Here is a 24,542-nt window from a genome sequence, read left to right on the forward strand (position 1 = left end):
ATCTAACTTCGGATCAATAAGTCCCCTTTATCTCATGTTTTACAGTTTTCTTGTTTATTATATCATCTGTGTTTCATAATCTGAATGGTAAGGAAAATGATTAATTCAGAATTTGCTTAAATTGCACTCTATCTTCAATCTTTATTATTCTTTGTGTTTTCTTTAGAATTAATATAAGCAGTGAATTCTTGATTGCTCCTGCTTCCTGATTCTTGCATATTTGACTACTTGCTAAGGAATTCTTAACTACTCCTTAACAGTAATCATCCATTTTCCCTCTTTTAATATGTTGAAGGATTCTTAATTGCCCTTCATCCCTTGTGTTCATTCCATTTGATTCTAGCCTATCTTTGCTCCCTGTTTGACTACCTTGCTCTGTGATGCCATCCTCAGTTAGAAATCGAATCCAAGAAGCTATCCTTCTTTGACTCCATCATGCCCAATGGACTGAACTCTTCATGTTTTGCCTCACTGTTCTATTGAATCTCTCCACCCAAACACAAAACAAAACCCTTGTACTTCATAACTAGCCTAACACCTTTCAAAACAAAGCTAAATCTTAAAGATAGAGCCCTCTCTGGATGCAGGTTGGCTAGAATCTATATCTAAAAGATTGTTCTGTGGTTACCTTGGTCGTATTCCCTTTCTTACAACTTTTGGGAACAACCTAAGTGATAACAGACATAAGTAACACTAGCACTCACCAAGCACGTGAACCTCATTGTTCGATGAAAAAGCATACCACTCTCATGTGATGACACACAAGAGCTAAGGCATATCTTTAATATAATGACAATCGGGCCACTGTACCCAATGGGAGTTCTACACCAAACGGTGTGAGGTATAGTTGGGACTTCATACCGGGGAGATCCCATGAATGTTGGCGGGTCCAGCACCATCAACATCATCCAAATAAGATCTTCTACTAACATCTAGTAGGAATGTGAGAAAATGATAATATACAACACAAATATCGACATCAAAGATATGAATTCTCCCCTGGAAGACATCTTTGACAATATATGACCCTAACTAATGCATCTAGAATTTACCTGGAAATTTAGTGAATTTACTATCATATAACAGGACAAGATCATTTACATTGAACGTGCGAAGCTTGATGTGGTGATCATGCCATGCATTTTCACGTTCCTTCTACACTTGTTGATGGAATCCTACCAAAAATCAATCTTCTTCGAGCTCAATCAGCTTTGTGAGCCATTCCTCCAAGGCCTCACGATCCACCATGTCCATCAAAGCTTCTATGTGTAGACTAGGCACATTGTACTCCATCGAAATTATAGCTTTGACCCCATAAATTAATCTAAATGATGTTTATCCTATCATCTTCTTACAAGTAGTCCTATAAGCCCATAACACTGCAAGTACGTATACATCCTAGTCATTCTACTATGCATTGTAGATCTTTGTCAGCGAGTTCTCTAGAATCTTGATAAAAGCTTCAATAGTTTTGTTTGCATGTGGGCGATATGGTGTAATCTTCTAATGGTAGACATAGAAATCCTCCATTAATGCGCTGATCGTTTCATTAAGAAAGTGTGTACCCTATCACTCATCAACCATTTCGGGCATCCAAATTTGGTTAAGACATACTCAAACAATAATTTTGCTGTCGTAGCCCCTATACAATCCTTAACTGGTTGTGCTTTCGCCCATCTGGTTAGATATTCCATCGTAGTGATAATGTAGCGTGCACCTATTTTCTATCCAGGGGGTTCAATTGGCCCCAAAAAATCAATCGGCCACTTCTCAAATGCCTACAAGGACACCTGAGGATGTAGTGGTAACTCATCCCTTCACGATGGTCTACCAGTTCTTTGACATGCATCACATGCCTTATAGTATGCCTTGAAATCCTTATGCAATGTTGGCCATGATAGACCTATGCACAAAATCTTCTGCGCAATTGCTTTGCCTGCATAATGGCCTCCTACAGCTCCCCCATGAGCTTTAGTGAGAATGTTGTCCCACTCAAAGTCCAGCATATATCTTCACAATATTTCATCTGCACTTATTTTATACAAATGTCCCACAATAACTGGAAAATCGGTCGCGCGCACTATTAATTCCTTCTTGTGTGACTTGTATATCCTTCTGGTTCCATCCCCGTAGTTAAGAAGTGAATAATGTCTACAAAAAGGTCATCTGCTACATGCATCACAAAGGGTTGTGCATTTGGGAACCCTTCCTCCAAATTACTAGGTTCTTCTCCTGTTTCGATTCATGAAGATGGTCAAGTCCAAAACTTAACCTCCCCCACATCACAATGACTTCAAAGTCATACTCCTGAAATAATAGCAACCATCTACAAATATTCCCCCCCAACACAAGCTTGTTTACCTAGTATTTCAAGGCAGAATGATCTGTGTACATCTTGAAATTCCCTCCTAACAGATAATGCCTAAATTTATACAGTGTGTACATCATGTCCAACCCTTCACGCTTAGTCTTTGAATAATTTTTCTTGGCCTTTAATAACTTCCTACTTGCGAAGGCTATAGGATGGTCCATTTCTCCTTCAATGGCCCGTGTTAGTACTGCACCCCACTCAATGCAATAGGAATACACATGAACATGAAACTCCTTTTTCCAATCAAGCAATACCAATATCGATGTAGTGACCATATTTTCTTTCAACACATCTAAGCTACATTGACATTCTTCATCCCAATAGAATGTCACGTCCTTCTTTAACAGTTTCTCCATGGGCACAGTAATTTGAGCATAAGCTTTGATAAATTTTCTATAGTATCTCATATGTCCCAGCATTGCACGCAGCTACTTGACATTCCTAGGGGCCTCCAAATTTACAATTACCGCAATCTTTGCAGGGTCCACCATCAATCCTTTCTTACACACAACATGGCCCAACAAGATCCTGAAGAGAACACAAAATATGAATTTTTCAAATTCAACGCAATTTGTTATTTGCGACATGTATCCAACATCAAGTGAAAACATGCTACATGGTGCTTCACTAATCCAAAAACCGTCATCATCAAAATACACATTCAAAAAATTATGAATGAACTCCTTGAATGCTTCTATGACCACGAGGGAAAATACTGTAGGTGCATTCTTGAGTCCAAATGGCATCACAATGTACTGAAAACAAGCCCACTCCATTACGAAGGTCGTTTTTCTCCTATCCTCTGGCGCAATCTTGATTTGATGATGCCCCAAAAACCCATTTGTAAAGGAGTATGTCCCCTGCCCTCCAACATTTTCTAACACTTTGTCTGTGAATGGTGTTGGGAATGGATCGTGAACACATGCATCATTAAGCTTTCGTAGATCCATGCATATTCTTATTTCACCATTTTTCTTGGACCACCATTGGGCTTACCCAATTGGATTCTTCAACAAGTTTTGTGATACCTGCTTCCAACATCTTATCCAGCTCTTGGCACACCATTTCTTTATACCTGGGATTAAGATGATAAGGCCTCTGTTTAACATGCTTCACATCTGGCTTCAATGTGATCTTCATAACGCCCAAATCACCATCTATGCCCTTTAAATCCGAAAACTTAGTGGGGAAAAGATCTTCATATTCACGAAGTAATTTAGTAATCATATCTACTATAGCATCATCCCAATAATCTCAAATTTTCATGAACTTTGATTCTTATTTAGTGCCAATGTTTACTTGCTTCATCTTCAAAGGTGTGGATATGTCTGTGTTTTCTATTTGTAGGCCTTTGACTTTGCGATGCCCTTCTACCTCTAGAATATTGATGTTCCTTGGGTCCTTTTCTTCCTCCTTAGCAGTCACATTATAGCATTCCAATGTGTGGCGCAACTGGATGCTCCAGTTTGGTTGGGTTCATTTCATAGGTTCTGTCAATGTTCTAAAGATAACCGCTTTAATTTCCTGCAGTGCCTCATCGATGCTTGCAAACCCGTCCTCAAAACTGAAAGTCAGTAAGAACCCTTCCTTTAATACATCCCATTCCATAGTGCCATGTTAGAGCTTTGTCTCCAGATACTAGTTCATGGGAATTATATCCAAAGTATGACAAAATATGTGTACCCATTCTGGCTACGGTTATGTTCCCCATGTTTTAGTCCACTTTGCTAGGTGGTTGCGTGAATCATCCTTCTCATTATACTTCTCAGTAATTCTGGTATTAACATGCCCAAACTATAGCTTCATCATTCTCCTGTAGTCTCGCCAGCCAACAAAAATATCCTTGTGCGTACCCCACCATCATGTAGGTGTAGCACGCAACATCAACTCAAGTGCTTGAAAGCATTGGTCCTTAGGGGATTCATGCTCAAAGTCATCCAAAAATAAATCTACGTCAATTAAACCATCATAATAAGGTAATTTTCTTACCTTCGACGAAACACAACGCAACACATTCGTCATCATATTGCATCGCAATGTGGACACTTCATGTAAGACATTTTGTCAATGCTCTAATTCCTCATCTGAATTAGAGGTGTGGGAACTCTCATGGTCCCATGCAATTCACCGCTCAGCTGTCAGATTGATCCAGTGTTGGTCTCGAGTAGTTATCTTGTAAATTTGATCTAGTTCATTGTGAATTTCCTCATAATCAATAACTAGTTCAGTATAGTGCGCCCCCTCTGCTAGATCCAGTGGCACAATAACTCAAAGCTACCTTCTTTCAAATGACATTGTCCTCTTCTTCAAATTAATGACCCCAATCATATCAATAGCCTAATAAATTCCTAGGAGTGCAGGGTAGGGAATACTATCATCAACAATTTATATAACTTCAAATTCTTCCATCGCACTCACACCTTCAATGTCAACTGTTACTCCATATAATCGTCCCATGGGGATGATTTTATGTTGGTTCACCATTCTGAGTTGAATTGGAGACCACTGTAGTGTAGGTATCCCCATCCTTTCCCATGTCTATTTCGGTAAAACATGTGCATCGAACCCCAGATCCAAGATGACCTGATCCATTTCATAATCACCTATCTGCGTGGTTAGCCTCATCCCTTGCCCTCTTCGTGCCTTATTCTTACCAATCTTTCTAACTACGCGATGTCCATCAGGGGCCTTTTCTTTACTGGTGCATTTATTTATTAGTTCCTGCAAACCCTCCATAGCCTTGCTATCATGCAACATCCTCATGCATGTCTCTAAAAACTTAGTGAGTACAGAGGGATCAACATCTACAGATGCACTGATTTCTTGCTTCTTATCCTGGTTTCCTATGGTGGAGGCCTCAGTGAAGCTCTTCTTGGCTTCCATAAATGTTTCCTTCACATGATCCAAATCAAAGCTGGTTTATTTTTCTAGCAATTTACGGACCCAACCCTTTTCTTCAAGCTATTTACCTTTATCAGTTCCAGTCATCATTCCACTCCTCAACACAATATTAATGCTTTAATCTTCTTCACGGGGCTCAACCCTCATCATTTGTAAATTTTGTGTTAGCTCCTGAGGCTGCATTTTATTCTCTTTCATCTTAGTGATTAACACTGAGAAATCTTCTATAGTATGGTCAAACTATCTACAATATTGACATGATGGATGTGTAGGTTTTTGGAACTCTCGCGCATAGTGCCCCGACTGTCCGCAGTTGTAGTAGATAATTTGACTGCGACCTCTACTAGGTCCTCCTCCTTGACCCCATCCTCAACCCTGATAACCTCTGTGCGCTCCTTTGGTGCCTTGATCTGAAGGTCAAGTTTCTGATTGTATACAGTACGTAGGGGTTCTTTCCATTATCAGCTCATAACTTCGACAATGGCGCTCATCGTGGCCCACAGATTTGCAGAAATTACAGAACAATTGCTGGGGTGCCTGAATGAACTTCGAAAGTAAATGGCAATTATCCATCGCATGTTGTCGAGTGACTTGATAAATGTCTCTTGGTTTTAGGGGAATCACCCCCCCCCCCCCTTGTAATATAATTCACATACACGGGAAAGTGATCTTTATCATGACCATGGCCCTTGCACTTCAAACACCAAACTTCTACGCGTGCTTCTAGTTTAATCTCCTTGTATTTCTTCAAACTCTGTATTTCTAAGTGTAAGCTTTCTAACTGCGAATGGATCTGTTGTACTCCCTGGTTCATATTCTGAAAAGGTTATGCATGCAACCTTATTTCGATTTCCAATGTTTTTGCCTGTGTTTCTATCTTCTGTTGCGACAAAGCACTTCACAAGTGGGGAGAAAGTGATGCTATAAACCATTTGTGATGTTGTCTATCTATGATCTGCATGTTAGCTTCTATGATATGAAATTTCAACCTCTGATTAAATTCCCAAGGTGTCTCCTCGACCCTCATCATGATCTCTTTAAATCCAATTACTAATTGTGTGTCATATTTAGGTTAACTAAACTCTTTGTTGAAAGTCGTCTTAGTCTCTGCTAGCATTGCAAGAGGATTATAAAAACAATACTTATTGTACCAAGTTAGCACATGATCCTACAAAGTGGTAACCAAGTATACATTATTTATATTGTCATCAGTAATCTGTTGTGTTGTCCATACGGCATTCGCGACAAACTGGAACTACTCTAGATCTTCACTTCCTATGCCCTTGAAGATCAACATCTTCATTACATTCGCCATGTTGAATGGTGGTGGCGAAGGTGGAAGTGTGGGTGAAGGTGTATGCGGTGGAGGTGGAGGTGGAGGTGGAGTGGAAGGATAATTTGTTATAGGAATCCCTTGACTGATTAATTGAACAGCAGTTCACAACGTAGTCTTCCTCGACCCTTCGTCGTCACTTGAAGGGGGTCCAATCAATGGAATATACTTTGTCCTGATTCTTCATGATTTCTGAAGAATTATCCACTTTGCGTAGCTCTAAACATCAAGATAATGGCATCACCCATTTTTCACTTAACAAAATCTTAATCGAAGTATTCAATGATCTTAAATACTTACCTCATGGTCCTTTGAAGAATCTTCACTTCGCTTTGCTGTAGCTGACTAAGGTATCAATTGCAATTTTTGTAACAAGTCCTCTGAGAATTCAATCAAGCAAATGATCAATAGCCCATGTGATATTGTTTTCAAAGGCTTCTAGTCGTCACACTAATTGTGCGGTCCACACTATAGGACTATCAAGCTTCCACCTTCCTTGAATCTCTATTAATTTGGCTAACAACTCATACAGTTCAATGGGGAAGGTACAGAAGAAGATCTTGTGTATCTCTGTATATAGGTACCTATTCAACCACTCTTCCTTTTTCAGGCATGAATTCCTATTTGCTTGCACCATGAACTCGTGAATATTGTGTTCCAACCACTTTTCAATTTATTTCTTGGTCAAATTCCAATGATGCAACTTCACACATCTCTATAAATTGATCCGAGTCCTGACAACATAACCATTTGTTGGCTTAGGGGGTCTTGACCTACGTTCGAAGTTAGCTATGATGACCAATAAACCCTACACTACTGGCCCTTTCGAAAACAGCCCACATAGTGTAGGTTGCAGTTTCACCCGAAGCAGTATTGGGGGATGCAAGAACCAAGTTTCTGTATCTAGAGACTAGTGTGATGTCTTCCAATACCTTAGATATGTCTCCGTGTAAGTTGACATACCTTTAGGGCTCGTGACTATGACTCTGTTAAAATGGCCTTCAAACCTTCGCAAAGGTCCACGATCAGTCCTTACGGACTTCTAACAGTCGATCTACCTACCTACGAGCATCAGAAAGTGATCCTAAACTAGTGTTCATGAAAATCTACTTAAGTCATCAGTAAACATAAGAGAAATAACCAGAGTCTCTGTGGAAGTGTTTAAACATGCATTGTATACATTATTAAGATTCAAGAGAATCGCGTAGCATTCAATCAATATTTCATATAACAAGTCATTCATTAATGACATATAACATAAATAGACATGAACAAAAATACTTAATAATTCTTCAGGAACTTGTCTTTATTGATCTCAATTCATAGATTACAAACTCAAACTTTCCTGTGCACACAGCTGTACGGGTTTGCGCACTTAGCTGTGGACTCTACCTAGGCCTTTGTGCACTCAGCTACGAAGCCTCCATTTCTCTACCTAAGCACAGGAAGCAAAGACTTCCTGCCTTAGCTTCTGTCGAAGACTCTTCAATCAACCCAATTCTCTATCTTACTTCCATCTAGTTACCTCTTCCTTTCTCTAAGACTCAACTATTTATAGACATTTTCATACAATGCCATGGTCTACGGACCATGGGTGAATCTCAAAACTGACTCAAAACTTTACTTAATAAAAGGGGCTAAGCCCCTTTGACTTTTATTCAACTACGTTCTTTGCATCCACAAATCGCAGAGACTTTACATCTTTACAAAATTTATTTACGAAAAAAACTAATTAATTCCTTTCTGCCCCTGGGGATCCCATCCCAACATGGCTAATGCCAAAAATCTGTATAAGGATGATCAAGTGAGATTATATATGTTTGCATACCTACTTGATGCAATCTATGCCCAACATCAATTTCCTGGCATGGGTTGGACATGGACACCATCAAAGAATGTTGTGAACATTTATTGCAAGTTTATTTCTAAGTGCTGCTACCGAGGAGTCATGGCGAGGCTATCTGACCATTTCATCATCCCGGTTACAAGATGATCTTTGAGAAGGACTCACCTTTCATGTCCAAAAAAGTGATGCAAACATCTAAATATTGAAAATTGATATGCCTCACCCAGTGGCACCTTCATTAGGATGTTTGGTGGAGAGAAGCCTCCGCATGTGCTACCAAGGTTTGCCATAGACAAGTTGGCCATGCAAGAGGTTTCATATCACATCTCCACAGTGTTATCACCAGGACTGCATAGGAGGACGAAGGAACCATGGCCTTCTCTTCCTTTTTGAATTGGAGTGTACAAGATCTAAAGCTTGAAGGATACATATGATGAGGCCAAGTACTTAGCAACGTTTGAGTTCGGCACCAAGGAATACCATCCATATGATCCCCACTACATATGCAAGAACCACTATATGAAGGTGTATTATCTATGGATCCATGGGACATTTCATTGGGAAGAGGAAGATCCTTGGAGGTATTGTTACAAATCCTCTAGGCTCAATGAATGAGTAAGCACGGCTATATAATGGAAAGTTACTCTGTAGGTAGCAACACCATAGGAAGCAACAACAACAATAGTAGTGAGCAACAAACCATCTCAGGAAAAATGTAAGAGGAAGATTACCGAGAACCCAGATGCTAAGCAAAGTTGTAGCTTCATATAATATCGTCTTTTTGAGAGAGTAGCTTTGGAAGTGGAGGAAAAGAGGCAACTGGTGGGCCCCAGTATTGTAGCAATAATGCTACAACTCCTAGAACTCCCTTCTTTAATTTTATCAACCCGGTAGTTCGTAACAAACTTGGAAGCGACGGTGCTATATGCACAAGTACTAGCTCTTGCCGCAGCTGTCACTTGGTCAGCTGGCACAAGTCCGCTAGGAGCTTAAGCCAACTTCTATGAGCTCTTAGAAGAAGATTTTTAATTGATGGATGAAAGCTAACTCGAAGGAAGCTAATCTAATTGCGAAAAGAAAATGAAAGCCAAAAAGGAACGCAAACCCTAATTCTACCAACTAGTCCTACTGATGCAAAAATGAGAATACAAACTACGAGAAGAGATGCCATTACTTCTATGAAGGTCAAATACATGTGTCTACACTGCCTCTAGCTGAAGAAAACATCTTTTTGTATTTTTGACTAAGTTATGAGAATTATCATGCATGTGCTTTTAACTAGCTTTTCACTGTGCAGAGGTGGATCAAGGAGGAGAAATGCTTGGGAAAGGTTGGGAAGGTTCAGAGAGGGTCTAAGGGGTCCCTAACACCCTTCCAAAGAGTCTCACAAAGTTTGGCTACCAAGAAACCGCGTTTATGAGCTTCTACAGGAAGTCTGCAGGGGTTCTACAGGATGTTCAGGATTTCTACAGGATGTTCTGTAATTCTTCTACAGGATGTTTCGAAATGGGATTTTGGAGCATGGATGGAGGGAAAAAGATGGAGGAATGAGTATGGAGGTGAAATAGGGGTGTGAAGAGGTCTAGGACTTGGTGGATGAGGCTAAGGAGCGATTGGATTTGTTCAAAGATGGAGGAAGTGATGATGCACAAGAATGTAGGAATTAGGGCAAGGTGGGGAAAGTATGGCAAATGAAGGGTACGAATCATGGACTAAGGTTTGGAGCAGATTATCTGATGGATTATGGGTAGATAGAGAAGGATAACAGGTACTCTACAAGTGGTTTTTCAAACTGAACAAACAAAGACATGCAAGAAAACAAAGATCTAGTTATGCTACCCTAATATGATCTAGCTAACAGTAACAAGAATGGACAACAACTTTATTTATAACAAGAACCACGTACAACACGTGAGCAAGAACATTCCAAAAGATCTGAATGCATGACTAACTCCTACCAATCTATTCTAAACATAAAAAGCTACTTTAACCATCAAAAGCAACCTAAATAACAAAGCAAGATTTAAATTTAAAGAGCAGATTTTATTTTAAGAACGCAGCAAAGACACATGATAGTAAACAAAGGAGGTACTGGGCGCTTGAGATGGGCCCAACCCCAAGAGCTACAGCCTCCCAAGAGAGATTTAGAGCTGGTGCAAAGCTGGATTCATCTTTACTGATCAAGAAATGAAGAGTTACATCAAAACTGTCCACAAGAAGAACTTGAACATGAGCTGAAAGCAAAGCTATCCTATTGCCTAAAAATCGAACTACAAAATGACTACAACAAGACTATGAAATGACTAACTACCAGCTAACCCAAATGAGGCCCTAAGCCTTCTTATTTATAAAAATTGAGGACCCCAACAGTCCTCCTAAAATTTAGGGACTCGGCTGCCCAAAACTTGTAGTCAACAGCAGTCCTACTTGACTTGCTTGGCTGCCCTTGTGCTAATTGATTTGGTGGCCTTTGAACTCCAAGCTGATGGTGGAGAATTCGAGGTAAGGGCCCATAAATGAAGGGGACACCTTCCTACAAATCCTCTCCCTTGTTCTCCCACGAATTTGGTTGCCAAGTGCTCATTAAGACCTTCAATTTTGTCTCCAAGTTGACCAAAAAGGCTACACAAAGCACCCATTAGACTTGTTGGCATAATGACTAACCAAATTCACTCTATTAGCATAAATATAATAAAAAACATGCAATAAACTAATGAGAATGGTGGATTAAGTCAAATTAGGAGGTTGAATGAGCCCAAATAATTATCCATTTTTGGGGCTCATCATCACCCCCCTACTGAAAGTGTTGCTCATCCTCTGAGCAACCAATCTCTCTCCTCATCTTTGATGGCCCTGGTGGCCTCCTTGTCATGCCAAGCTTCTGAAGTGATGTCCTCTTCTCTGTCATGAAACCATGCTTCTTTGCTTCTTCCCACTACTTGCTCCTTTTCCTAAAGAATTCTCAGCTTTGGTATGATTGTGCAAGTATATTCAATCTGATGGCAGCAATGGTGGCGAAAGGAGATGAAACCAGTGGAGGATGGAAGAAAAGAGTGGTTGCATGTCTCCTCAACAGTCTTCAAGCTTCAAATCCCTCTCCATAATTGATTCTAGCCTACCCAAAGGCTTCTACAGGATGTTTCTGGTAAAAATACAGAACTTCCTGTAGAAAGTCCTGTAGCTGAGTTCTGGCTTCCTGTAGAAACAGACAGCACCACTGTATCCTGCTTGGCTGTGGGTGATTTTCCTTTCAGCTTGGCTGTGGCTACCTTAGAGGTGCCCTCACTGACGTGGACTTTTTCAGTCCTTTCCATTCTACTCTGTAGTCTTTTCTCCCTGGGTGTTAGTGTGGTTTTGTCCCCCTCTGTTTTGGCAGCTTGGTTTAATGCCAATGTTCCAATCACTGATGTTGTTGGATACATCTGCAGGGTTGTGCTTTTCTGGGCTTGTCACCAACTTGTCATCATTTGCCTTGCCCCATAGTACAATATACAGTCCTGCTATTACTAGAATTGCTCCCAGCAGACTTCCCAGATAATATTTCACATGAAGGATTAGCTGTTCCAACACTGCAACAATTATGGTTGAAGTTGGATTGAACATTGCAGCAAAGACAGGTCCCTTCAGACGGATACAGTAAGTCTATACAAAGAAGGCAAATGCAAAGCATAATACTCCCTGCATATTATGGGCCAATATGATCAATGACGATGTTAAGAATTTCTGCACATTATTAAAACGAAGATGCGGTGCTCACAGAGTATATGATGCTGAGAAGCTGAATGTCCCACTTTAGCCTCCAAGCAGAGGCCTTTGGCTCAAAAATTAAAGCCACCACAGTGCACTGTAGAGTTCCTTGCAGCATCGTGAGAGCTGTTAATGAAATTTCTGCTGGATATTTCTTAACAACTGGAGCCTGAAAGGTAAGCCATCCAGACCAAAATAAACAGCCGGCAAACAGCATCAGTGCTCCAAGCAGCCATGTGTTATGAAGAACCCTATTGAGCCTAATGAGAACAGGGCCCTTGTAGAAGGTCATAATCATTGCACCACCCACACATATAATGGTTCCTACAACTTTGGCTTGGCCATATTTACTCCTGATATCAACTTTCTCCAGTCTAAAAGCTGTGGCCATCCCAAATGTGACAACAGGAACCAGGTTTGACGTTGCAGAAGCAAATGTAGCGGAGGTGTAATCTAGGCCAGCAAAGTAGAAATTCTGAAATAGAGTGGTCTTACCCAGCCAGTGCAAGCACAAAGATCTGCCAGAAGATGGCACGGGTCTTTGCAGGGCGTTGGTTCCTTTCAAGAAAAAAAACAAAAGGAGAAATAACTATTGTAGCAACAACCAGGGTGTAAGCTACGAAAACAAAATGACTCATTCCTTCGTCTAGAGCAACTCTGGTAATGATATTCATGCCGGCCAGGCAGACTTGAACTGCAATCTCAGCTAAGAATGTTGCAAATGTAAATTAATCAGCGAATGGTGAGAGCATTTCAAGGATGAGTTCGATTGGCTGTTTATGGAGGCTTCCACTGATGGAGGGTGAGCTGGCTAAGTGCACGTTGGCCCCATGCAAACCATTGGTCCCCACTGTAGTGTAATTATGAACTGTAGTTCTCTGCCTGTATTCACTTCCATCAATTACATTGGATTTTAAACAACCACCACTACCTGTTTTCAATTTTCTTCTTGAGATGGCTGAGCACACGTGTTGATTTCACCCACCGAGCGTTGTTCGAACTGGACGAGGGTGGCCAGTTAGCTGGCCACCGATTTTTTAATCCCAACCATCTCATTGCTCATGCTGTTTACGAATTACATTCATGCAAATAGAGGAACGAGTTTAGTCACGTACCTGCAAGTCGTGTGTGGTTGCTGTGAAGTGCTGGGATCTTTCATTTGCTACATGCATTGTTTTTGTGATTTCATGTGGCTTGGCTGCTGATTTTTTGGTTGTTTTTTCTTGTGCAGGTGTCCTCTGGCCAGATCTAAGCTCAAGGCATTTGTTTCCACGTTCAAATCTGCACGTTCAAGCTGCTGCTGCTGAATTTTCACCGGGCCAGAACTTATTTTCGCCATTGCTCCCAAACGGTAAACCAGATCGATCTGAAAATTGCTGAGCATGTTCCTATCATCATGATGCACCTCCCATAGCAAAATCGTGATCAATGGATGCACAGATTTCGAGAAAAATGGAAAATGGCTGAAGATTTCAGAGATCAATTTCTCAGAAACCGTGCATCGGAATCGGCTGAAACTACTTGGGTAGGTTATTATCACCCATATGCATCTCCCCATGAAACAGGTTTTAAAACGGATGCACGGATATGGAGAAAATGCAAAAATGGCTGAAGGAGATGGAGGCTGATTTCTCGGAAACCGTGCACCGGAATTGGCTGAAACTGCTCAAGCATGTTTCCATCACCCTTGTACATTTCCCCATAAAACAGTTTTTCAAATGGATACATGGTTTTCAAGTTATGGCAAAAGCAAATTTTGTTCTAGGTATTTTTGCTTCAAGGCATTTTGCAATTTTGTTGTATGGTATGAAAAATGAACTTGGGCTGTGATGCAGGTATGGAGATGATGGAGGAGGAGTTTGAAGATTGCAGGAGGACTTCTAAACCCTTGGGGAAGCTACCATGTTCGCCAAACCACCTTTTTGAAATCCCTTTCTAGCTTCCTACAATTTCTACAGGAACTTCCTGTAGAAGCACAATGAAGAAGCACAATGAGGTGGAAAAGATGATGGAAAAGGGTGGGGAATGGGAACATGGATGCTTACAGGCATAACCAATGGATTCCAAGCTTTAGATCCCCTTCGAAAATCGAATCTGGCTCGCTTGAAGGTTCTATAGGATGTTTCATGTAGAAATATAGAACTTCCTCTAGAAGGCACAAAAACTCCTTTGTCTTTGTTTTGAGTGATCCTCCTGACCTGCAATGTCATTGCTGCAACCTGAAATTATTCAATGGAAATTAGATTTATTTTTCTTTTTCTTTTTCTCTTTTTTTTTGAAAAACAACTAGGGCGCCTCATGGAGGTTTTCACCCTAATTGCCTGCCCTGGGCACCTCCAAGGGAGGTTTTCACCCAGAGATCTTATTCTCTTTTCTCTTTTTTCCAACCTATTGACCGCCTCATGGATTTTTTCAATCAATGAGCCAATCTAAGGCGCCTCCGAGGAGGTTTTCACCTTAGATTTTTATTCTCTTCTTATTTTCATTTTTTTTCTCTTTTTTCTTTTTTCTTTTTTTTTTCTACCCTACCCTACTTGAAAAACAAAATAGTTCTCAAGTATAAGAATACTTCCAATGGAGCCATGTGCACATCGAGATTAGAGACAAGATGATGTGAAGGCTCGAAATGCATGCTTTGACAGGTATCCATATTTCAGAGACAAAACGATCTGACTTTGAAGGGATCAAACATAGCTGAGGAAGAGAGTACCGCTGCAACTTAGTGACGATCTGAAACCATATCTCAATATAGCTCTGATATCCTTGGTTCTTTTGTTGATCTGGATCATGTTTCATGTCACCTTCTAACATGACTTCCTCATCTTCCTCTTTTTGTTGATCTTTCTCTTGAATACATGGAAGATTTGATGGTAACCATGAGGGAGCTCTCTCGATCTCTGATTTTGATCTCTTCTCTTCATCAAGTGCAGCCCATGGTTCTTTGATCTCCTCTTTTGAATCTTCTTTTGCCGGATGTGGTCCTTCAATGCTTTCAAGATAATCTCTGCTTTGCAACACTCTTCCTGAGCTATGGTGAAGATCATCGAGCTCAAGAGGAGTCATTTGGACATGTTGTGTCTCAGCATTGCAATTTTGTTGAGCTACTCCAATGGAGAAGTTTGGAAATGGTGGTATGGGTAGATCAGTGGGGGTGTATATTCGAGATGGATGCGGATGGGGTTGTGGCTGGGTAGGCATTTGGGGTTGCCTTGGTGGAGGAGGAGGTGATGGTTGTGGATGAGCAGGTGGTGGAGGAAAAGAAGTGGGAGGAGTGTTGTACTGGGGCCTCCACCCCTGATGAGGTGCATTCCACTGAGGCTGTGGCTGAGCATAAGAGTGAAACGAATGAGCAGCTGGTTGGGCATAATATGGATCTATGAAGGAACACGGAGGAGGTGTGAACCAGGAAGGATGAGCAGGGGGACCCCAAGAAGGCATGAAAGTGGCTTGATAGGGGTCATAATAGGTCTCGGGTGTCCCTTGCAGCTCCTGCTAGTAAGATCTAGGTCCATGTGGCCTCCTTTGGTTCATATAATAGAGTGATTCAGTGGCTCCTTTGGCTCTCTGATATGCAGCTTTGATTCTGGGTAAGGAAGGGCACTGATCTGTAGGATGGTATTCTTCACAGACAAAACACACTTCTATGGAGTACAATGGACATTCGTTCATAGGATGCTTTCTAGTGCACCTAGGACAAAAAATGGCCAAAGCCCTCTTGGCTTCTTCTTGCTTCTTTTGGACCCGCAAGGTATCCAGTTGCATGGCAAGAAACTGCCTCATATCACTCTTGAAATCTTAGATCTGATTTACAAATTTATTTTTGGATAAGGTACTGCTCCCAACATTTCTGCTTGTAGCCATTTGCTCCAGAGGAATGTTTTTTTTCTTCTTCTCCCCTAGAGGTTCTTTAAAGATGCCTTGATGTCCACCTAGGGCTTCTTCTTAATCACAGCCATCGAAGAAGTGAGAAGGTTGGCTATGTAAGTAGTGGGGGGTGTTGTGCAAATATTTTTCTAAATTGCCTCTACTCCTACAAGGCATGAAATGAAATCTTTTTGGTTGATTTTTTCTTTTTTCTACTTCTACCTGCAAAACTGAAATAGATTGAACTGCAACTAACTATCTTTCTAAAATGAAAATGCAAAATTGAAATGAAAGCAGGAAAGGACTAATCTATTTTGCCCAAATGAAATTGCAAGAATGAAATGCTAGTCTACGCTTGCAGAATTGAAATGCTAATCTACTCTTGCAGAAATGAAATTGCGGAATTGAAATGCTAATCTATGAAAGTGGGAAATTCTAATCTACTTTTGCAAAAACGAAATTGCATAATGGAAATGAAATAAACTACTCAGCAGAAGGTTGTAGTGGAAAATAGAAGAAAAGCGGCAATCACCAATACTCTGACGCTTCCCCGGCAACGGCGCCAAAAAGATGGTGGGCCCCAGTATTGTAGCAATAATGCTACAACTCCTAGAACTCCCTTCTTTAATTTTATCAACCCGGTAGTTCGTAACAAACTTGGAAGCGACGGTGCTGTATGCACAAGTACTAGCTCTTGCCGCAGCTGTCACTTGGTCAGCTGGCACAAGTCCGCTAGGAGCTTAAGCCAACTTCTATGAGCTCTTAGAAGAAGATTTTTAATTGATGGATGAAAGCTAACTCGAAGGAAGCTAATCTAATTGCGAAAAGAAAATGAAAGCCAAAAAGGAACGCAAACCCTAATTCTACCAACTAGTCCTACTGATGCAAAAATGAGAATGCAAACTACGAGAAGAGATGCCATTACTTCTATGAAGGTCAAATACATGTGTCTACACTGCCTCTAGCTGAAGAAAACATCTTTTTGTATTTTTGACTAAGTTATGAGAATTATCATGCATGTGCTTTTAACTAGCTTTTCACTGTGCAGAGGTGGATCAAGGAGGAGAAATACTTGGGAAAGGTTGGGAAGGTTCAGAGAGGGTCTAAGGGGTCTCTAACACCCTTCCAAAGAGTCTCACAAATTTTTGCTACCAAGAAACCACGTTTATGAGCTTCTACAGGAAGTCTGTAGGGGTTCTACAGGATGTTCAGGATTTCTACAGGATGTTTCGAAATGGGATTTTGGAGCATGGATGGAGGGAAAAAGATGGAGGAATGAGTATGGAGGTGAAATAGGGGTGTGAAGAGGTCTAGGACTTGGTGGATGAGGCTAAGGAGCGATTGGATTTGTTCAAGGATGGAGGAAGTGATGATGCACAAGAATGTAGGAATTAGGGCAAGGTGGGGAAAGTATGGCAAATGAAGGGTACGAATCATGGACTAAGGTTTGGAGCAGATTATCTGATGGATTATGGGTAGATAGAGAAGGATAACAGGTACTCTACAATTGGTTTTTCAAACTGAACAAACAAAGACATGCAAGACAACAAAGATCTAGTTATGCTACCCTAATATGATCTAGCTAACAGTAACAAGAATGGACAACAGCTTTATTTATAAAAAGAACATTCCAAAAGATCTGAATGCATGACTAACTGCTACCAATCTATTCTAAACATAAAAAGCTACTTTAACCATCAAAAGCAACCTAAATAACAAAGCAAGATTTAAATTTAAAGAGCAGATTTTATTTTAAGAACGCAGCAAAGACACATGATAGTAAACAAAGGAGGTACTGGGCGCTTGAGATGGGCCCAACCCCAAGAGCTACAGCCTCCCAAGAGAGATTTAGAGCTGGTGCAAAGCTGGATTCATCTTTATTGATCAAGAAATGAAGAGTTACATCAAAACTATCCACAAGAAGAACTTGAACATGAGCTGAAAGCAAAGCTATCCTATTGCCTAAAAATCGAACTACAAAATGACTACAACAAGACTATGAAATGACTAACTACCAGCTAACCCAAATGAGGCCCTAAGCCTTCTTATTTATACAAATTGAGGACCCCAACAGTCCTCCTAAAATTTAGGGACTCGGCTGCCCAAAACTTGTAGTCAACAGCAGTCCTACTTGACTTGCTTGGCTGCCCTTGTGCTAATTGATTTGGTGGCCTTTGAACTCCGAGCTGATGGTGGAGAATTCAAGGTAAGGGCCCATAAATGAAGGGGACACCTTCCTACAAATCCTCTCCCTTGTTCTCCCACGAATTTGGCTGCCAAGTGCTCATTAAGACCTTCAATTTTGTCTCCAAGTTGACCAAAAAGGCTACACAAAGCACCCATTAGACTTGTTGGCATAATGACTAACCAAATTCACTCTATTAGCATAAATATAATCAAAAACATGCAATAAACTAATGAGAATGGTGGATTAAGTCAAATTAGGAGGTTGAATGAGCCCAAATAATTATCCATTTTTGGGGCTCATCAGCAACAACGCATAAAGGGAGTAGAATGGAGGAAGAGAGAGAAGTAAAGGTTGGAGGATGCAAAAAGGATGTTGTAGGAAACATAGAAGAAGTTGAAATAAGAGCAAGAGCTAAGAAGGAGAGAGAGGAAAGAGCATCAGAAACAAGAATAGGATAAAGGGAAAGGTGCGATGACAAAGAAAACTGCAACTATATAGGTAGAGTCAGAACAACTAGCAGATGAAGAAGAGGGTGAGAAGGTGCAAGTTTAGGAACTTGCTCAGCATATTGAATAAATTGTTGAAGCAATGGACATGGAGTTGGAATAGGAGCCACAGGACCAAGATACTAACCTCATGTCAAGAACATCCGAGGTCGTCCCTCAGTCTCCACCACCTCTAGAATCAGAACTAGTCCTGAGCGAGCAAGGAGAGGTTGTTCTCCTTGATGACGATCTGGTGATGGATGTATACAATATATCATTTGATGAGTCGCAATAGAGGATTGCATATGCGTGAAGAAATCATCTCCTGGATGATCGCTCATCACTTGCACATATGGAAGAAAGGGTTATTGTGTTAGATGTTAGAAAACATATAGTTGCCTTGGCCGATGCCTCTAAGGCTTATGGAGGAGCCACAAGATCAACTATCAAGTTATTGTTAGTAGAGAATGATCGCATGGCGAAGGACTTGCAAGAGGCTAGGCATAAGACAGAACAATCTGTAGGTACCTCTATGGCAGAGATGAGAAAAGAGATACTTGATAAAGTATCAAATCTTGAGACTTCCATGCAAAAACTTTATGACATATTTGTCACCGTGCACAAGGTAGTTTTCCATCTCTATGGTTTTCAACAGCGGTGCATGAAGATTCCCCAAACTCTCAAAGATATACAAAATGATATTGTGCATGTACAGGAATGGAAAATGAGGTACAAGGGAGTCTCACTTTACTTGCAAAATATAATGAAGCTGTAGGTAGAGCTAGACAAAGCATGAATTCAGATGTTGATCCAGAACTATGAGAAACTCCCTCCGCTCATCACTAGCATTGAGGCTTCCTATGCATGGTTTTTCAAGACTCTAACTGTCATGGTGAGGACACATAAGATCCAAGCCATTAATAATAACCAAGTCTAGTTAGAGGTTGACAGGTACATGGAGCAGTTGATGTGAGAGACAATCACTGATGACTTGTAGCTGAGTGCAGAAAAAATGTAGAGGTACATCAGTGGTCCAACCACACTCAGGAAAATGATGCACATTCTTCAATATGAGTTGGAAAAAGGTTCCAGGACCATATACCCAGAAGCTGTGGGGGCAAGAGTCTGTTTCCAGAAATACATCACCAAATAGTATAGGGACACCATAGCGCAATACCAAGCTTGGTATCAATTTGTCACCGAAGACCGTCAAGAGGATGTTTCCGAGTTGGTCTTTTCACAAGCTTCTTAGTGATGGTGTTTGTCTTGTTAGGCTGACTCAAGCTTATTTTGTCCCACATGGGTATATGTGGAAATTGTATATTATCTGTAAATATATTGTAGGTGAATTTCCAAGTGTCATTATTGGAATGTGAAAAATGACTATGTAATGTAAAGAGTTATTTGTAAAGGCGTTGAAGAGTCATGAGGGTAGTCAAAGAGTCAAAGGGGAATGTCAACGGTCACCCCAACCTTTGTTATATATAGAACCTCATAACTCATAATAGGGGCTTTTGGGAGCCAAGATTTTGGCTAGGATTTATCTTAGAGAAGGCTTGGAAGTATTGTGATGATCCTTGGCTTCTCCACAACGTAGAGTGAGTACACTTCTTTGGAGGAGAAAGTGGTGTTGACTATAATGTTATGCTATTGGGGCTAGTAGATTTCAATGTTGTATGTATGGATGGAACATTCACTTAATAATATAACTGAGCCAACGCATTTTCATGCATATGTTTTTATTGTAGTTGGACTATTCTAGTTGCTTTATAAATGCATATTTTTTAGCTTACACATTTGTGTATGAATTATTTTGTATGCAATTGTATGAATCTTCTTGAATGCATGTTGTTGGATTAACCTATAACTTTGGTTTCTGGACTATTCTGCTTCCAACTTGTGATGTTATTCTGCTCATGTGTTCCTTTCAGGCTGTGTGCTATAACATGCTTCTAAGGGACACACTTCCTTTTCCCCTTTGTGTGTTAGAACCCCCATGCATCTCACTTGACTTGCTGCAAGGTCACACACTTGCTTCTGACCAAATCTATCATACTTACCTTTGCGCGCTACTGTGGTCAAGGCACTACATTACCACCCACTGCTAGGAATCCTACTCCAAACAGTTTGAGGTCTAGTTGGGAATTCTTGCTGAGGATATCCCCTTGACATGTTGGTAGGTCCTGCACCATCAACAACACCCAAAATCAACATTTTTCCATTGAAACATCAACAAGATGACACTTACCTGTTGGCATTATGATTCGGTGTTGTCCTTGATGGCAAACCCATTCAGGTGATAAATCAAGAAGGTCGCAGGAAATATGTTCAGCAAGTGCGTCCCCGCAGGTATACCATACAGAACCCGCGTCCAGGGACGCAGGCCAGCCGTTCAGGAGGTGCGTCCGCCCAGTGCACACATTTCAAGGCAGAGAAAAGCACGTGGGGGTTTCTTGTGTGGTATCTAGCCGACGGTTTTGTGTTTCTATGGTGTCGGCTCGTGGTTTTGTTCCATGTTTTGAGGAGAAGCTTGCCTATATAAAGCAAAGGAGTTCATTTGGATTAAGCATCATCTTGGTTGAATATCTTTTGGTGAAATCTAGTCCAGATCTATGAGGGCGAATCTTCTAATGGACTGTGATCTCTATGGCGCATGATCAGATCTGTGGATCTGAGTGTTTGGGTTGGTTCTGAAGTCCTCATATCTTTTATATCTGAAGGGACGCAGGTTCAGTGAAGGGAAAGTGCGCCGGGACGCAGTACAGTAAAGGCGCAGGTGCGTCTCTGAGGCAAAGGACGCGGCGCGACTGTGTTATTGGGTGCGTCTCTGAAGCAAAAGACGCGGCGCGATAGTGTTTCTGGGTGCGCCGGTCGCAGCAAAGCATAGAGGAACAGTGCGTCGGCACGCAGAACAGTGGAAAGTAGACTGCGTCCAGTCGCAGGTCACAGAAAGAAAATATGCGTCCCTGTCTTAAGATGATCTGTTGACTGTATATTTCTGTTCATAAGGTGTTCTGGGTTATTTCTGTAATTACTGATCTGATATCTGTAGTGGACTGAATCTGTTGTATACTTGTTGATCTTTTGATTCTTCATGAAAAGAAGTAGGGGGTTGTAGCTCCCTTCCAGGAGAGACTGGAAAACGAGAGAGAGTTGTAGCTCTCTGCAGGTTGCAGCCTGCGTGCTGGTAAAGGACTGCACCAGTACAAAATCATTGTAAAAAGAATTTCTTGAAAGAAGATAGAGACATATTGCAGCAGGTGGTTTTCTCCCGCATTGGGTTTCCACCTTACATCTTGTGTTCTTTGGTGTGACTGTCTATTTTCTTTATTCATGCTCATTATTTTATGGTACTGATATGCAAGAATAATTCAAAAGATCAAATAAGGAAGATTTGGTAAATTGCTTGATAATACTGATTCACCCCCCTCTCAGTATTATTTCCAACAATTGGTATCAGAGCAGGTCCTTCAGAAAAGCTTGATCACTTGAAGGTAGATCGTTCATCATGAGCAACTACGAGAGAGAAGCATCAATCAGGCCACCAGTTTTTGATGGGACAAACTTCAATTATTGGAAGGTAAGAGTTACTGCATATCTTCAATCTCTTGGTACTGAAGTTTGGGACATTGTAGAAACAGGCTATGCTTTTCCTTCAGCTACTCCTACAGATCCAGCTGAGAAAAAGAAGTATGAAACAAATGCAAAAGCAGTCAGTACACTATTAGGAAGTATATCCCAAACAGAATTCATGAAGGTAATGCACTTCAAATCAGCAAAAGAAATATGGGACAAAATCATCACAAGCTATGAAGGAGATGAACAGGTAAAACAAGCCAAACTTCAAACTCTCAGAATTCAATATGAGACTCTCAAGATGTATAATGATGAAAGTGTGGCTAATTATTTTCTTCGGGTAGATGAGATTGTAAATTGTATGAAAAATTTGGGTGAAGAAGTAAAGGAGTCTCTAGTAGTTCAAAAGATTCTAAGATCATTATCCCCCAAGTTTGAATCCAAAGTATCTGCAATAGAAGAAAAAGAAAATCTCCGTGTTCTTACTATGTCTCAGCTACATGGAATTCTAACTGCTTATGAAATGAGAAAGGGAGGACCATCAGACAGAAGGGAGGCTGCTTTTAAAGCATCAGGCAAAGAAGATTACTATGAAGCAAGCCATGATCCAGAAGAAGAGGAAGAAGAATCAAATTTTGTCAGAAATCTTCAAAGAGGTTCTGGAAGGTTCAGAGGTAAGCTACCTTTCAAATGCTTTGCTTGTGGAAGAGTAGGTCATTATGCTGCAAAATGCTCTTATAAGGATAAAGGAAAGGAACCAGTTAGATGGAACAAGAAACAAAGCGCAAATAAGAAAAGCTACTACACCCATGAAGATAGTGATGGCTTATCAAACAGTGATGAAGATGAACAAGGTAATAAATATAGGTTGTTAATGGCATTTGAAGATGATGATTATGAGGATGCTGTAGATGTGGATAACCTTTATGATGAAATTACTAAACTCAAGAGATGCATAGAAGAAAAGAACATGATTATTGATACTCTACAATTCCAAATTGATGAAAAGGAAAAACATCTTGAAAAATTAGAAGGTGAAATTGTTGGTCTTAGAAAAGAAATTGAGAAAACAAAAACTATTAATCTCAAGTTTGTCAAAGGATCTGAAACTTTGGATGAGATTATCAGTGTGCAGCGGTCTCCACTAAATAAGACAGGTTTGGGCTACAATGGAGAAACTTCTCAAGCATCCACTTCAAAAAGTTATCTTGATGCAGCAAGAAGAAATGAGCAAGAGCACAAGGAAGATCATCAGGTAAAGCAGGGACAAATGTCAAGCAGAAACTATCAGGGGCAATCCAGCTTAAGGGTGAACAAAAGCCACAACCAGCCACAGGTAAAATCTTCTCAATTTGGTTCAAGAATAGATGAAAATAGAAATTACAATCAGTTGGCTGGTAGATCCAATAATCGCAGAAGCTTCTTCAATGGACAATGCTTTTCTTGCCATAACTTTGGTCACAAAGCAGCTCAATGTGTTGCGTATAAAACAATCATGACTAGGGAAGCTCAAAAACAAAGAAGTATGACAGGGATTACAAAAAGGACCTATAACAACTTTTCAGCTCTTGAAAATGAAGTTGAATGTTCTATTTGCAATAATTTTGGACATAAAGACTTTGAATGCAGAAGCAGGTTTCCGGAAAGAAAGGTACAAGAGCAGAAAAAGGAACAAGCCTCAGGCACCAAAACATGGAGAATAAAGGAACCTCAAACAGAAAGATGTGGGATAGCATTTTATGCAGAAGGACAAGAAAATCTATGGTACATTGACAGTGGATGTTCGAAGCATATGACAGGTGATAAAGAAAAACTTGAGTCTTATTCTAATTTAGAAAAGGGAAAGAAAGTCTCTTTTGGAAATGATACTCCTGCAACTATAAAAGGAAAAGGTATTGCTCCTTTAAAAGAAGATGTTAAGGCTGGAAATGTTTTGTTTGTTGATGGATTGAAGCATAATCTACTAAGTGTCAGCCAGATGTGTGATCAAAGAACCGAGGTTATATTCAGATCAAATGGATGCCTTGTTCGTGATCTTGATACAGGTAAAACAGTTCTCAAAGGAAAGAGAACTCCAAATAATCTATACATATTTGATGAAGGACAACAACAATGCTATCTAAGCAAGAATGAAGAGCACTGGTTATGGCATCGAAGGTTGGGACATCTAAGCTTCTCACAAATAAGGAAAGCTTGCAAATATCAGGCAGTTCGCGATCTTCCAGATATCA

At 40.5% G+C, this 24,542-nt stretch overlaps 1 pseudogene; it reads right to left on the minus strand.

Annotated features, from left to right (window-relative positions):
- The window catches only part of LOC149224174 (WAT1-related protein At2g39510-like), a 155,502-nt pseudogene that overhangs the window by 91,206 nt on the left and 39,754 nt on the right, over nucleotides 1-24,542 (minus strand).

The sequence above is a fragment of the Pinus tabuliformis genome, chromosome Q (genome assembly GCF_031772625.1).
Source record: "Pinus tabuliformis cultivar Carrire ecotype Pingquan chromosome Q, CPIR1, whole genome shotgun sequence".
NCBI lineage: Eukaryota > Viridiplantae > Streptophyta > Pinopsida > Pinales > Pinaceae > Pinus > Pinus tabuliformis.